Genomic DNA, 8,817 nt, shown 5'->3' on the forward strand with positions numbered 1-8,817 from the left:
GGTGTCACTGTTGTTCCATGCGGGAAATGCTCCGGGCGTTACTGTGATGGAGTAGGGACTGTCTGTGTGGGGGATGGGAGAGCAGCGGGTGACTTTAGGTGAGGGACAGGACCTAAGCCTGTAACTTAAGCTAGGCAGCGGGGAGGAGGTCAGTACCTTTGCCCAGGAAGCTGAATAAAGGAAGGGGCTGGCTGGAGGGAGTTAGTTCAGTTTTGGTTTGGAGCTGGGTTGTTGGAATTCAGGGAATCCCAAACTGGGAACTAAGCTTCCTGAACCCCCAGAAGGACTCGATTGAGGGGTCCTGGTTGTGCCCAAAAGCTCTGCTGTATCCTTCATTCCTGTTGGCCAAAAAAACCTTCTGTTTTACTGGCTGGCTGAGTCACTGTGTGTCCCAGGAAGAGGGGTGCAGGGCCAGATTCCACCACACTATGTGACACCCCCTAAGCCCCTCTGGGACCCCTGCAGCCTGGACGTAGGTATCTGTGCCCCCCACCAAACTCCTGAGCCCTCCCCCCGACCGCCTACAGCCTGGACCTAGATATCTGTGCCCCCCACGAACTCCCTAAGCCCCCCAGGGACCCCTTGAGCCTGGACGTAGGTGGAACCCATCTGCCAGGCTGAACTGATAGCAGCAAGGACTGGGTTCAATACACAGGGGTCCCTTGCCTACAATGTAATGCAAACCAGCTCGAGCCCCCACCCAGTGACATGGGAAAATTTTACATACGCACCCCTAGGTGCCTCAAAGAGGCGATACTTCCCCTCTCGCAAGCATAGAGTCTGGGTGTAGCAGAAAATGTTTAATAACCTGAGATAAACAACATAGCATTAAATTGGGAAAACACCTCAACTAGGCCGTGTCCTTTTCCCTGGGATCATGAGTCCAGCAATCCCCAAATCACCCCAAGGCTCCAAAGTCCAATATCTCCAATGTTTCAAGAGTCCAGCAACCCCAAAATCACCCACAGTCCCGTAGCCCCAGAGTTCAAGAGTCTATCTGCAGGGTTTTTCCCCCTGCCAGCCTGAGTAGAAAGGGGCACCTTATGTGGTCCACTGCTGACTGCTCTGCCTCTCCATGGGATTCTGCTTTTGCCTTCCCCACAAACTGCTCAGCTCGGTCCACCAGCTGCTCTGCCAGCCGACCTGTGTTCTGCTCCAGCTGTCCCCCAAAACTGCTAGACTCCCCTCAGTCCGTGGGCCACTCCCACAAACTGCTCCTGTCTGCTAACTACTGTGTTCTGCAATACAGTTTCAGAGTCCCCCACAAGCTAACACATCTTTTCAGTGATTTCAGCTCAAGAACCTAGAAATTCAACTCTTAAGAGAATAAAAAATCAACACTGCTATTCAACTGTTAAAAGAAAAAAAGGGCAATTGGTGACTCTAGCTCACCCAAGGAGCCCACTCCCTTGTCTAGCGAGTGCCACTCAATTGGTGGTGAGAATCACTGTCTCAGAGCAGTTTCACAGTTCCTCATCCACACAATCAGGGTGACAATAGTCCACATCTCATGCCCCAACAACAAATAAACGGGATACCACAGCTGCCAAAGCAACCATCCCAGGCTGCCGTGGCCATGTCAGGCGGGGTGGGTGTGCCTATGCAAACACGATCAGCCCCTGAAATTCTTTTCCACACTCGCCATAATTCACCACCAGATGTCAGGGTAGAGTTCATCCTGCTTCTGCTTACATAGGTATCTGTGCCCCCCACAACCTCCTAATCCCACCGGGACCCATCTATCCTGGATAAAGGTATCTGTGCTCCCCACAAACTTCTAAGCCCCCCAGGGAACCCACAAGCCCAGATGTAGGCATTGTATGCCCCACAAACCCCCTAAGACCCACAGGACCCCTCCAGCCTGTAGGTAGGTATCTGTGACCCCCAAAGCCACACAAAGACCCTCGGGACCCCTACAGCATGGATGTTTGTAACTGTGATCCCCACAAACCGCCTAAGCTACCCAGGGCCCCCTACAATTGGGACATAGGTATCTGTTCCCCCCCAAAACACCTAATCCCCCCCAGAACCCCTCCAGCCTAGACGTAGGTATCTCTGACCCCACGAATCCCCTAAGCCACGACGGGACCCCTCCAGCATGGACATAGGTATCTGTGCCCCCACAACCCTTCTAAGACCCCCAAAACCCCTCCAGCCTAGACGCAGGTATCTGTGCCCCCCATAACCCTCCTAGGCCATGATGGGACCTCTCCAGCCTCAACATAGTTAACTGTGCCCTCACAACCCCCCTAAGCCCCGCGGAATGCCTCCAGCCTAGACGCAGGTATCTGTGCCCAACACAAACCGCCTAAGGCCCCCAGGACCCCTCTTGCCTGGATGAAGGTATCTGTGCCCCCCACAAAGCCCTAAGCCCCCCCTGGATCCTTATACCCTGGACATAGGTATCTGTGCACCCTCACGAAACCACTTATCCTCCCAGCGACCCCTACAGCATGGACGTAGGTAACTGTACCCCAAAATGCCCAAAAGTAACCCCGGGACCCCTACAGCCTCGATATAGGTATCTGTGCCCCCCCACACATCTCCCTAATACCCCCAGAACCCCTCCAGCCTGGTTGTGGATATTTGTGACCTCCAGGAACCCCCTAAGCCTCCCCAGGACTTCTCCAGCCTGGACATAGGTATCTCTGCCCCCAACAAGCCCCCTAAGACAAATAGGGGCCCCACCAGCCTGTTTGTAGGTGTGTGTATGAGGCACAAACACCCTAAGCTCCCCAGGGCCAGCTCCAACTGGGACGTAGGTATCTGCACAATCACAACCCCTTAAGTCCCCCAGGGACCCCTCCAGACCATACGTAGGTTCTTGTGCCCCTCACCAACTCCCTAAACCCCCAGGGACCACTACAGCCTGGACTTATGTATTTGTGCTCACCACAACCCCCTAAGCCATCCAGGGACCTCTCCAGCCCGGAAGTAGATATTTGTGTCCCCCATGAAGCCCCTAATACCCACCGGAATGCCTCCAGCCTAGACGTAGCTATCTGTGCCCCCCATGACCCCTAAGCCCCCTAGGGATCTCTAAAGCATCTACGTAGGTGTGATGCTCTGTGCATTACCCTGCGACTCCACATGGTGTCACTGTTGCTCCTTGCGGGAAATGCTCTGTGCATTACCCTGCATGGCCACACGGTGTCACTGTTGCTCTGTGAGGGAAATGCTCTGGGCATTACTGTGATGGAGTAGGGACTGTCTGTGTGGGGGATGGGAGAGCAGCAGGTGACCTTAGGACCGGACACGTGCTCAGCCTGTAACCTGAGCTAGGAAGGAGGGAGGGGGTCAGCACCTTTGCCCAGGAAGCTGGACAAAAGAAGGGGCTGGCTGGAGAGAGTTGGGTTAGTTCAGTTTCGGTTTTGGTCTGGGTGGTTGGAATTCAGGGAATCCCAAACTGGGAGTTAAGTTTCCTGAAGCCCCAGAAGGACTCGAATGTGGGATCCTGCTTGTGCCTTCAAGTTCTGCTGTATCTTTCGCTCCTGTTGTCCAATAAACTTTCTGTTTTACTGGCTGGCTGAGAGTCACTTTGAGTCCCAGGAAGAGGGGTGCAGGACTGGACTCTCCCACACTCTGTGACAGACCCTAAGCCCCTCCAGGACCCCTGCAGCCTGGATGTAGGTATCTGTGCCCCCCACCAAATACCTAAGACCCCCGGAGACCCCTCCAGCCTGAACTTAGGTATCGGTGCCCCCCACAAGCCCCCTAAGCCCCCCAGGTACCTATACAGCCAGGACATTTGTATCTGTGCCCTATAGGGACTCCATAAGCCCCCCGGGACACTCCAGTGTGCACGTAGGTATATGTGCCCCCCAGAAACCCCCTCACCCCCCGGGACAGCTACAATCTGGACGTAGATATCTGTGCCCCTCATGAAACCTCTAACCCCCCCCCCGGGACTGATACAGCCTGGACATACGTATCTGTGCCCACCCAAACCCCTAAGACCCCCTGGTACCCGTACAGCCTGGACATAGGTATCTTGGGCCACCAAAAATCCCCTAAGACTCCCAGGATGCCTCCAGCCTGGACGTAGGTATCTATGCCCCCCACTAACCCTCTAAGCCCCCCTGGTACCACTAAAGCCTGGATGTACGAATATGTGCCCCCCACGAACCCCTTAAGCCCCCCTGGGACCCCTAGAACCTGGAGATTGGTATCTGTGCCCTCCCCCAAAACTCTCTAAGCCCCCCAGGGACCTCTACAGCCTGGACGTAGGTATCTGTGCACCCCAAGGCCCCTAAGATCCCCCGGACCTCTACAGCCTGGATGTAGGTGTGATGGTGCTGCCCGTGGGAGCCAGCTGAGGTCACTCAATCAGGGTGAACCGCAAACAAAACAGGACAGACAAATTCCAAACGCTGCTGGTTATTCCGATACTTAGATTTACCAAGCCAACACAAAACAGCTTCTGTAGTACCTCACTGGTTACTTAGAAGTTTAAACCACGCAGTTCCCTTAAAGTACCCAGCCTCAGGCCTCCGTCCAGACACACCTGTCAGATATGATGATGATTCCTGAAAATCTTACTTCATCATGTTAAAGAAAAGATTCTTCTGATCCCAAAGGATCAGCTACACACCCAGGTTCAATTATAACTTATATCTTCCTAAAATACATGCTATAGGCAATTCTGAGCTAAAATGTATTAGAAAAGAAAAGAGAGAGAGTGTTGGTTAAAAGATCAATAGACATATAGACTTGAATTCAATTCTTGAGGTTCAGATACAAAGTAGAGGTGAGTTTGTAGTTGCCAAAAGTCTTTTTAGAAATAGTCCATACGTTATAGTCCAATTTCCATATTCAGGGTGGCTCCAGTCAATGACTGGGGATCTCAATCCTTGTGGCTTAAGGTTTCCCCCTCTTGAAACCCAAAGCAGATCTGAGATGAAGAAGGATCGTGTCCCAGGGTTCTTATACATTTCCAGCAGCCTTTCGGTCTCAGAAGACAATAGGCTTAACTCTCCTTCCAAGCATCCTGGCAATTAGTACAGAGTAATTTATTCATTAAACAGTTCAGATACAGGTTACCACAACCTTCAAAGAGACACATAGACAATAATACTATTTCACTCAAGTATCATCATTAATGTTAATATTCCTTTTTTGCTCTTTGAATTAAAACTGTAGCAATAGACAAGACTTGTTTGCCTACATCACAAGACCTGAGCAAACATCTCCCCTCCTACCTCTAACAATGCAGACTTGCATTTCAAAGCTCTGTTCATTCACATATCTTGCTAACCAGTTCTTAAGGTTCACCCATGGGTCAGATCAGTCGGTGAGGTGAGTTAATTAACTCTTTCTGGCCCTGTCACCTTTCAATGAGATATAATATTATACTTATAATGTCACAGTCGCGGTGAGTCGACTGCTGCAGCTCCCTGTAGACTCTGCCTGTGTCTCTTACCGAGCTGGAGTACAGCAGTCGAGGGGAGAGCACTCGATGTGTTGCATCTACACTAGACACGATATATCGACCCCCGCTGGATCGATCGCTGCCCACCGATTCGGCAGGTGGTATAGACATACCCCGAGTATCTGGTGATCGGAGCTGGACCCCGGAAGGGGACACATTGAAGGAACTCAGGAGCTAAGGTGCCTCTATTGTCAACTGTCAGGGCTGCTGTGGCTCAGAGGAGGGTGCTTGACTGCCTGGCAGGCTTAGGCGCCACAAGCCTGGGAGGCAGGAGAAGTGAAGCGGCCATGGTGTGCTCAGGGTGCTCGTGCTTGGAGCAGGGGTGAGCTGGGGCGAGGGGGGGTGCCGCAGGGCAGAGCGGGGGAGTTGCCACAAGAGGGGAGCCTCAGGGTGGAGGGGAGGAGCTGCCACGGGTGGGGCACCTCAGGGTGGGGGCGCAGGGGGGGAGGGTGCAAGGTGGAAGTTTCGCCTAGGGAGTGAAACATCCTTGCACCAGCCCTGCCCCATGCCCTGCCTGCAGCCAGCCCTGCACCCCCTGCCCTGCCCTGCCGGCAGCCATCCTCTGTCTCCAGACAGCCCTGCACCTTCTGCCCTGCCCACACCAGCCGCATCCTCCCTGCCCTACTTGCAGCCAGTCCTGCAGCAAAGCCCCTGACAAACCCCCAGTCCTGTCTCCAGCCATCTCCTGCCACCCCCCCCCTCGTGGCCCTGCCCAAAGCCAACCAGCCCCCACACACACCCAGCCTGCACCAGCCCTGCACGCCCTGTCTGCAGCCAGCCCTGCATCCCCTGCCCTGTCTCCAGCCAACCCAATGCACCCCCCTGCCTGAAGCCAGCCAGCCCCGCACCCCTTACCCTGCCTGCAGCCAGACCCTACCTCCAGCCAGCCCCATGTCCACCGGTGCCCTGCAGTACCCAGGGCAGTAACCCTGCACTTCTGCTTCAATGAGGGGGGCAGGGAGAAGCTGGGACCCACACATGTGCACACCCTAGGGTGACCAGACAGCAAGTGTGAAAAATCGGGACAGGGGGTGGGAGGTAATAGGATCCTAGATAAGAAAAAGACCCCAAAATTCGGACTGTCCCTATAAAATAAGGACATCTGGTCACCCTAGCACACCCCCAGGACTCCTGAGTTCCATTGCTGGGTTTCCTATTGGTTCCACTGCTGGTTCTTTTCCTTTTCCTGGGGGACTTTGGGCAAGTTGCTCCCCCCTCTAGGGCTCTGTCCCCAGCAGTCAAATGGGGATTTCATACTTTCCCGCTATTGGAAAGTGCTGGGAGAATCTCCCAGCAAAAGTTGCTCTGACAGTGCTAAGCAGCATCTGACCATTCAAGGTCGGAGCGCACTGCCCAGGAGGAGTGTTTGGCTCTGGGGTTTCACTTCAGCCCAGTGTAGAGAGAGGGGCCCAACCATAGAGTTTGGCTCAAGAAGACCAAGTCTCCAATTTGTTAAGGACGTTTTGAATTAAAATCCTGTGCTCCAAAGTGATTGGTGTCAGTTGCAAATTTTAGAAGCATGGTCTGCACTGCATTTTCCAAATCATTCATGAAAATATTGAATAGTACCGGACTCCGGACTGATGCCTGCCAGACCCACTAGGTACACCCTCTCCGTTGGACAGCCAAATATGGAGAAGGGCTCCTGGAGTCTGGGCTTTCAACCAGCTCTGCACCCACATTACACTGATTGCAGCTGGACTGCATTTCCCTCGTTTGCTTGTGAGAATGTCCTACAGGACAGTGTCAAAAGCCTTAGTATCTGCAAGCTAGATCCCATCTACTGTTTACCCACCTACACCAGGCCCGGAACCCTGCCGAAGAAGGAATGAGGATTGGTTTGGAATGATTTGTTCTTGACAAATCCATGCTCACTCGTCCTAAGAACCAAATTATCCTGTAGGTGCTGCTGACAAACTGAGTGTTTAAGAATGTATTCCAGTATCTCTCCAGCTATGGCAATCAGGTTAGCTAGTCTGTAAGTCCCAGGGGTCTCTTTGTTCCCCTTTGAAAGATAGGTCCTGTCTTCTTCATGGATGGGAAGATGTTCTTTTTCAGGGATCTCAGACGAGAACTGGGGCACAACACCTGGTTTGTTAAGGCCACAAAAACGGAGGCAGGAACCTCTTCTCTCCTGCTGGCAAAGAACCCCAGGTACCTAAAAGATAGAGATTCACATCCTTGAAAGGGCTTTAAAAAGGCAGTGGTTAAAAAGTTTGGCCCCGACCATTTCTTGTTTCCACAGACTAGACACTTTAGCAAACTTTAGAATTCCTTGGTGCAAAAACACCGTGAAACTCCCCTTTCTTCTTCACAGAGGGCTTCAACACCCCTTTTCTCACTCAGGCTCACAACTGCCCAGAATTCGAGAACTGTCCCTGTTCCCATTGGACAAATGGGAGGAGCCTGAGGTACAGAGAAGGGAGGTGACCTACCCAAGGGCCTACACAGCAAGGCGGTGGCAGAGCCAGAAAGAGAAGCCACCAGTCAGACTCCTGTTCTAACAGACAACAAATCCCCCCAGAGGCAGGGATAGAGCTCAGGAATTGAGATGGTGGGAAAATTTCATTCCAACCGTTTCTGTCCAAATATCCCATTCAGACTAAACCAGTTTGTTTCTCAGAATCATAACAAGTGAGATGGAAGTTCTTTGCAAAAAGATTTTGTTGCAAAACAAAAGCATCTCCTGTTTGTCACAGTGTGTTAAATTGTGTCATCACACACAAGGAGGAGACACTTAGATCTTGAAAATTAGATAAGATGCTTCAGTCTGAGCTAAGTCATCGCTGCTCTTAACAATTCCAAAATAAAAAAATACAAATAAAAAAGACTGTTTCAGCTAATCTATTATGTCATAATCTGCTCTGAGTAAACGTGATGGGACACCTCATATTATGCACTACTCTTAGTGACACTCTCCAATGGATCCCCATCCTCCACCCACCATGAGGTAGGTAAGAGTGGATTATTATTATCCCTACTTGAAAGAGGGAGAAGCTAAGGCTGAGAAAGGAGAACGGACTTGTCTTAGGTCACACAGCCAGGCAGTGGCAGAGTTGGGAATAGGACCCAAGAGCCCTGATTTTCAAACCAACCATCGAATCTTGAATTTCAGACATTGAATGACCTGAATAATGTGCTCTCAGATGAGCTCCAGACCAACAACAGTGCACAGTAATTATTCAGCAAGTATTTGAGGAGAACTGCAATGTTAGAGAGAATCATCAACTGCTCAGAGACAATTAATGCAGAGAAGCCACAAAATATGTCAAACATAGAACTGGTTCTGACTTATTTCCTTGTTCTTAAAAGAGAACAACATGGACCTGAGTCTCTTCCCTGTCAATAACCCCCTGCTCAGCCAATCAGGATAGAGACTGAGGATGGGA

The sequence above is a fragment of the Gopherus flavomarginatus genome, chromosome 12, assembly GCF_025201925.1.
Source record: "Gopherus flavomarginatus isolate rGopFla2 chromosome 12, rGopFla2.mat.asm, whole genome shotgun sequence".
Lineage (NCBI taxonomy): Eukaryota > Metazoa > Chordata > Testudines > Testudinidae > Gopherus > Gopherus flavomarginatus.